Source organism: Amphiura filiformis, unplaced genomic scaffold, assembly GCF_039555335.1.
Source record: "Amphiura filiformis unplaced genomic scaffold, Afil_fr2py scaffold_214, whole genome shotgun sequence".
NCBI classification, from domain to species: Eukaryota; Metazoa; Echinodermata; class Ophiuroidea; order Amphilepidida; family Amphiuridae; genus Amphiura; species Amphiura filiformis.
In genome coordinates this window covers 12,695-20,798 of record NW_027305678.1, presented here as the reverse complement: position 1 = coordinate 20,798, position 8,104 = coordinate 12,695, and positions in this window count along the sequence as shown.

The following is an 8,104-nucleotide window of genomic DNA, read 5'->3' as shown; positions in this document are numbered from 1 at the left end:
TATTATATCATGTATCAGAATTGCAAGAATCATTTTAACACTTCCTTTTGATTATAGCACAATTTTGTTTGTTCCATAATCAATTTTGACATATTTCATACAATTCGTTACAGATGATAAGGCCAAATAAAAAAATAAACATGTTTCACGTCCCCTCCCGCTTCCTTTTTTGAGGTTTTCTCAATTATTTTTTATTTTTGAAATTCAGTTATAACTTTTCAAAAATATGTCTAGGAAGTTGGGATGCTTTCTATAGCCTTGTTAAGATACAAGAAACATTTTAGGAAGGTTTTGTGATTATTAGAGAGGGTGTAACTCTCAGAACAGCAAATAAAAAAGGACCTCCTCCTTTTTCCAGGCATTATTGTATGTACGGATTGTACGCTAAAACAGCTCTAAGTATGGGTATTTACACCAATTTTGCGATAAAAAATAGAAAATAAAAAGCCCCCTCTTCCTCCTTTTTTTCGAAAACCCGGACGTGAAACATGTTTTATTTTTTACTTAGCCTAATGAATGTACTTTGGGTACCGATAACTGTGGCGCGAATGCTGCTTGCACTAACACTGATGGTTCATTCACATGTGCATGTAATGCTGGTTACGGTGGAGATGGAGTAACATGCACAGGTCAGTCTATTTTGTGCCATATCACCATTCTATTTATTTCAAGTAATTTTAACCGCAATAATGCATGAGAGTCAAACTATACTTTTTGGAAATAGTGCCGTATTATCAAAATCTCAAATATCATACAGCTGCATACCTAATGTGAAATCGACGATCGACCCTCATAACAAAAATATACTCAACAAGCAGACACCCAAACCAGAAATCGCACCATGCAACTTCAGAGTCAAACTGAACTGCCCACTGCACGGTAAATGCATAACCAATCAATAGTTAAAACGAATTCGAACGAAGAAACCTATGTAGGACATACTAGTCCTGATTTCAAGAAAAGATTTAGAAACCATAAGCAATCGTTCAAAAACGAAACAATACAGAGATGAAACTGAATTGTCAAAACACGTATGGACTCTAAAAGACTCTAAAACCGACTATACCATTAGTTGTAGCACGCCACGCCTAATCGTACTGTAACATCACCAAAAATGTAATCTATGTAGTGATGTACCCTCTATAATCCTATATCATGAAATGGTGGAAGTTACTCTAAAACCGACTATACCATTAGTTGGAGAATCTTACGCCACGCCTAATCGTACTCTAACATGTCTAACATCACCAAAATGTAATCTATGTATAGTGATGTACCCTGTACAATCGTATATCATGAAATAGGGGAAGTTACCTTTCTAATCATGCAATAGTTTGTTTATTATGGCTTTTCTGGAAAACCCCTTTAATGGAAATAACAATATCATTTATCAAGACTATTTATGTCAAGGGGAAATCCCCTGATACCAGTATGTTGTAATAGTGAACAATAATGGCAATGTGATAAAACATTTGGAAAATCCCTGATGGTTTACTATAAAAACAGATATGTTAACAAGAATTGTTGGCAGACCTGTATCGATGTGATTGTAATAATTATGTGGTTGGTGTAGTTACCTCTTAAAAATGAGAGCAATAATAATTAAGTTGGATATACAAAGTGTGGTCATGGAGAATTCCTACAGTGCTACAAGTTCAGCCTTTGAGCGATGAAGATATATGTCAATGGATCTCGTCAAGTGCAGATACCACTGTTAACTCACAGTGCTATTGGTTTGCCTCCAATGACATGCTGAAATTATGGTTATTATTTCGGAGCTACGAAAATGGACCAAAGTAAGACAAAGGGTCTGCTGCAAACATAATTAAAGTTTAAATAATTATATTAACTCTGAAACATGATATAATATTATTGTAAGAATTATTTAAACTTCCCTTTCGATTATGGTTTAATTCTGTTTGTTCCATAATAAATTATTACTTATTTCATACAATTTGTTACAGATGATAATGAATGTACTTTGGGTACTAATAACTGTGGCGCGAATGCTGCCTGCACTAACACTGATGGTTCCTTCACATGTGCATGTAATGCCGGTTACGGTGGAGATGGAGTAACATGTACAGGTTAGTCTATTTTGTGCTATAGCACCATTCTATTTATATCAAGTAATTTTAACCCCATGAGAATCAAACTGCTTTTGGAAAAAGTGCTGTCCTATTAAAATTTCCAATATGAAATTGCTTGTTTTTAAAACAAATTCATGTGTGGTGTGATCATTTAAACATGGTGCATAATGTTATGACAATTTATATTTATTCAAGTGTTATTGAATGTTATTACATCATGTTTCAGAGTTGTAAGAAATATTTAAATTTTCCTTTTGATTATAGTTTAATTCTGTTTGTTCCATAATAAATTATGACTTATTTCATACAATTTATTACAGATGATAATGAATGTACTTTGGGTACTAATAACTGTGACGCAAATGCTGCTTGCACTAACACTGATGGTTCCTTCGCATGTGCATGTAATGCCGGTTACGGTGGAGATGGAGTAACATGTACAGGTTAGTCTATTTAGTGCCATAGGACCATTCTCTATATGTCAAGTAATTTTAACCCCAATATGAATATGAAATTGCCTTAGGTTTTTAACACAAATTCATTTGTGATATGATCAATCAAACATGATACATAATGTTGACAAGAAGGCCAATTTATATGTATTCAAGTGTTATAGCAATAATGTTTATTGTACGGGGGCCAGCAAAGCTGGCCACGGTACTTATTAATTGGTTCAAGTTTGTTGTTGTTTCTAACTTTCTATTTGATAGTTTATGAATAAAACAGAAAATATTGTCAAAAAATGATCAAGTTGTCATAGCAAATAGAAATACCAAAATTGGTGTGTGAAGAAAGCAGAAGTTTTGTGTTGATTTTGCATGACTAAGGTAAAATCAGTATATATTTTAGGAGCTTTCTTTCTAAATTGAAAATTGGGCAAATTCGCTGGTCCTCTTACCATGCACATTGACCTTATTAGAGTATAAAGTCCAGGGGACAATAAAATACTCAGTAAATGTGTCAGTGTGTGGTCATCATGTCATAGTGCTTTTCAAGCAGGGTCAAGGTTATCTAGCAGCGATCTTGCTATAGGTTAATGAAAATGTTTTGATGTCATTACACATCTATTCCAGAAAACTTACACATGAAAATTAATTGGCAGTTGCTGGGAGATAGAGAATAATTGGCAGGACAATTGGTTCTACATTTAGGAGTTTCACATGATAATAATAATATGTTAGGATAGAAGAGGGTGTATGTTATGCCCTTAATCAAAAGTCTGGTATCAAAAGCTATTTGCACACATGATAAACAATTACCTTCTTTTGGATAAGTTGATTAACTTCATATATTTTTGTCTATAATATTATGATGATATACAGAAAAATCAGAAATCAGTCAAATGTAGCTTTGGTGCAGATGTAACGAATTATGTTCCTACGTATATATCACTAGTCTTTAACCATGCTATAAACAAAATTAATACAGTAGCATTGGGTTTCAGTATGTGTATGCCTATAATATATTTGTTGTTTATATATTCCAAAAATAATTATTCTTGATATAGTGTTTAACATTCTGTGTGTTTACATTTTCAAACCAGATTGTTATGAATTAATCTATACTAAAAGATGCGAATGTTGTTACAAATTTCATTTGTGCAATCACAATTATACTATATATAGACAGTTTTGACGTAAGTATAGTGTGAGAGAGAATACAAAACAGAGTGTAACATAAACTATTGGGCAAAATCGCCAATGAATTAGCTTCCGAAATTCTTGAGGATGTAGAAGGGATCACATTTGGTACCAAATGTTTGGAACCTATTCCATCTTTTTTCAAATTTATATAACAACGTAAAGACCGATGTTGAAAGAATAGCAACAAATGGAACTTGGCTCAAAATGTTCGAACAACCACAATCTTTACACTTAAAAATTATTTTTACTGTATATTTATATTTTAAAAAAGAAAATGGTTGTTACTCAATGTAATCTACTTTTTGTTATATAATCTTCACATGAAATCATTCCTGTCCCGGTACATCCCTTTTTAAAGGTTTTTTTTTTATTATATCATGTTTCAAGTTGCAAGAATCATTTTAACTTTCCTTTAGATTATAGCACAAGTTTGTTAGTTCCATAATAAATAATGACTTCATTCAATTTGTTACAGATGATAATGAATGTACTTTGGGCACTGATAACTGTGGCGCAAATGCTGCTTGCACTAACACTGATGGTTCCTTCACATGTGCATGTAATGCCGGTTACGGTGGAAATGGAGTAACATGCACAGGTTAGTCTATTTTGTGTTATAGCACGATTCTGTTTATATCAAGTAATTTTAACCACATGAGAATGAAACTAATTTTGGAAACAGTGCTGTCCTATTAAAATTTCTAATATGAAATTGCTTAAGTTTTTAAAACAAATTCATCTGTGATGTGATCATTCAAACATGGTGCATAATGTTATGACAATTTATATTTATTCAAGTGTTATTGAATGTTATTACATCATGTTTCAGAGTAATTTGTAAGAATCATTTACACTTTCCTTTTGATTATAATTTAATTCTGTTTGTTCCATAATAAATTATGACTTATTTCATACAATTTATTACAGATGATAATGAATGTACTTTGGGTACTAATAACTGTGACGCAAATGCTGCTTGTACTAACACTGATGGTTCCTTCGCATGTGCATGTAATGCCGGTTACGGTGGAGATGGAGTAACATGTACAGGTTAGTCTATTTTGTGCCGTAGGAACCTTTCATATATGTCAAATAATTTTAACCCCAATATGAATATGAAATTGCTTTAGGATTTTAACACAAATTCATTTGTGATGTGATCAATCAAAAGATGTTGCATAATGTTGAAAAGAATGCCTATTTATATTATTCAAGTGTTATAGCAATACTGTTTATTATATCATGTTTCAGAGTTGCAAGAATCATTTTAACTTCCCTTTTGATTATAGCTCAATTTTGTTAGTTCCATAATAAAGTATGACTTCGTTCAATTTGTTACAGATGATAATGAATGTACTTTGGGTACTGATGACTGTGACGCAAATGCTGCTTGCACTAACACTGATGGTTCCTTCACATGTGCATGTAATGATGGTTACGGTGGAGATGGAGTAACATGTACAGGTTAGTCTATTTTGTGCCATAGGACCATTTTCTATAATGTCAAGTAATTTTAACCCCAATATGAATATAACATTGCTTTAGTTCAAATTTAAATTTCAAAGTCTAAATTTATGTGAGTATCCTTGGATTTGACAATCACAAACCAAAATTGATTTAAACTTTCAATGCTACAAATGCATCTATTTCATGAATATTGCTTTAGGTTTTTAACACAAATTCAATTGTGATGTGATTAATCAAACATGATGCATAATGTTGACAAGAAAACCAATTTATATTTATTCAAGTGTTATAGCAGTAATGTTTATTATATCATGTTTCAGAGTTGCAAGAATCATTTTAATAAATTATTACTTCGTTCAATTTGTTACAGATGATAATGAATGTACTTTGGGTACTGATAACTGTGACGCAAATGCTGCTTGCACTAACACTGATGGTTCATTCACATGTGCATGTAATGCCGGTTACGGTGGAAATGGAGTAACATGCACCGGTTAGTCTATGTTGTGCCATAGCACATTTTATTTATATCAAGTAATTTTAACCCCATGAGAAACAAACTGCTTTTGGAAACAGTGCCGTCCTATTAAAAATTCCAATCTGTAATTGCTTGTTTTTCAAACAAATTCATCTGTGATGTGATCATCAAACATGGTGTATAATGTTGCCAAGAAAAGACAATTTATATTGATTCAAGTGTTATTGAATGTTATTACATCATGTTTCAGAGTTGTAAGAAATATTTAAATTTTCCTTTTGATTATAGTTTAATTCTGTTTGTTCCATAATAAATTGTGACTTATTTCATACAATTAATTACAGATGATAATGAATGTACTTTGGGTACTGATAACTGTGACGCAAATGCTGCGTGCACTAACACTGATGGTTCCTTCACATGTGCATGTAATGATGGTTACGGTGGAGATGGAGTAACATGTGCAGGTTAGTCTATTTAGTGCCATAGGGCCATTCTCTATATGTCAAGTAATTTAAACCCCAATATGAATATGACATTGCTTTATGTTTTTAAAACAAATTCATATGTGATGTGATCATCAAACATGGTGTATAATGTTGCCAAGAAAAGACAATTTATATTGATTCAAGTGTTATTGAATGTTATTAAATCATGTTTCAGAGTTGTAAGAAATATTTAAATTTTCCTTTTGATTATAGTTTAATTCTGTTTGTTCCATAACAAATTATGCCTTATTTCATACAATTTATTACAGATGATAATGAATGTACTTTGGGTACTGATAACTGTGACGCAAATGCTGCTTGCACTAACACTGAGGGTTCCTTCACATGTTCATGTAATGCCGGTTACGGTGGAGATGGAGTAACATGTACAGGTTAGTCTATTTTGTGCAATAGGACCCTTCTATTTATGTCGAGTAATTTTAATCCCAATATGAATATGAAATTGCTTTAAGTTTTTAACACACATTTATTTGTGATGTGATCAATCAAAGATGTTGCCTAATGTTGAAAAGAAAGCCAATTTATATTTATTCAAGTGTTATAGCAATACTGTTTATTATATCATGTTTCAGAGTTGCAAGAATCATTTTAACTTCCCTTGTGATTATAGCTCAATTTTGTTAGTTCCATAATAAATTATGACTTCCTTCAATTTGTTACAGATGATAATGAATGTACTTTGGGTACTGATAACTGTGACGCAAATGCTGCTTGCACTAACACTGATGGTTCCTTCACATGTGCATGTAATGATGGTTACGGTGGAGATGGAGTAACATGTACAGGTTAGTCTATTTTGTGCCATAGGACCATTTTTTATATGTCAAGTAATTTTAACCCTATGAATATAACATTGCTTTAGTTCAAATTTAAATTTCAAAGTCTAAATTTATGTGAGTATCCTTGGATTTGACAATCACAAACCAAAATTGATTTAAACTTTCAATGCTACAAATGCATCTATTTCATGAATATTGCTTTAGGTTTTTAACACAAATTCAATTGTGATGTGATTAATCAAACATGATGCATAATGTTGACAAGAAAACCAATTTATATTTATTCAAGTGTTATAGCAGTAATGTTTATTATATCATGTTTCAGAGTTGCAAGAATCATTTTTAATAAATTATTACTTCGTTCAATTTGTTACAGATGATAATGAATGTTCTTTGGGTACTGATAACTGTGACGCAAATGCTGCTTGCACTAACACTGATGGTTCATTCACATGTGCATGTAATGCCGGTTACGGTGGAAATGGAGTAACATGCACCGGTTAGTCTATGTTGTGCCATAGCACATTTTATTTATATCAAGTAATTTTAACCCCATGAGAAACAAACTGCTTTTGGAAACAGTGCCGTCCTATTAAAAATTCCAATCTGTAATTGCTTGTTTTTCAAACAAATTCATCTGTGATGTGATCATCAAACATGGTGTATAATGTTGCCAAGAAAAGACAATTTATATTGATTCAAGTGTTATTGAATGTTATTACATCATGTTTCAGAGTTGTAAGAAATATTTAAATTTTCCTTTTGATTATAGTTTAATTCTGTTTGTTCCATAATAAATTAAGACTTATTTCATACAATTAATTACAGATGATAATGAATGTACTTTGGGTACTGATAACTGTGACGCAAATGCTGCGTGCACTAACACTGATGGTTCCTTCACATGTGCATGTAATGATGGTTACGGTGGAGATGGAGTAACATGTGCAGGTTAGTCTATTTAGTGCCATAGGGCCATTCTCTATATGTCAAGTAATTTAAACCCCAATATGAATATGACATTGCTTTAGGTTTTTAAAACAAATTCATATGTGATGTGATCATCAAACATGTGTATATAATGTTGCCAAGAAAAGACAATTTATATTGATTCAAGTGTTATTGAATGTTATTAAAT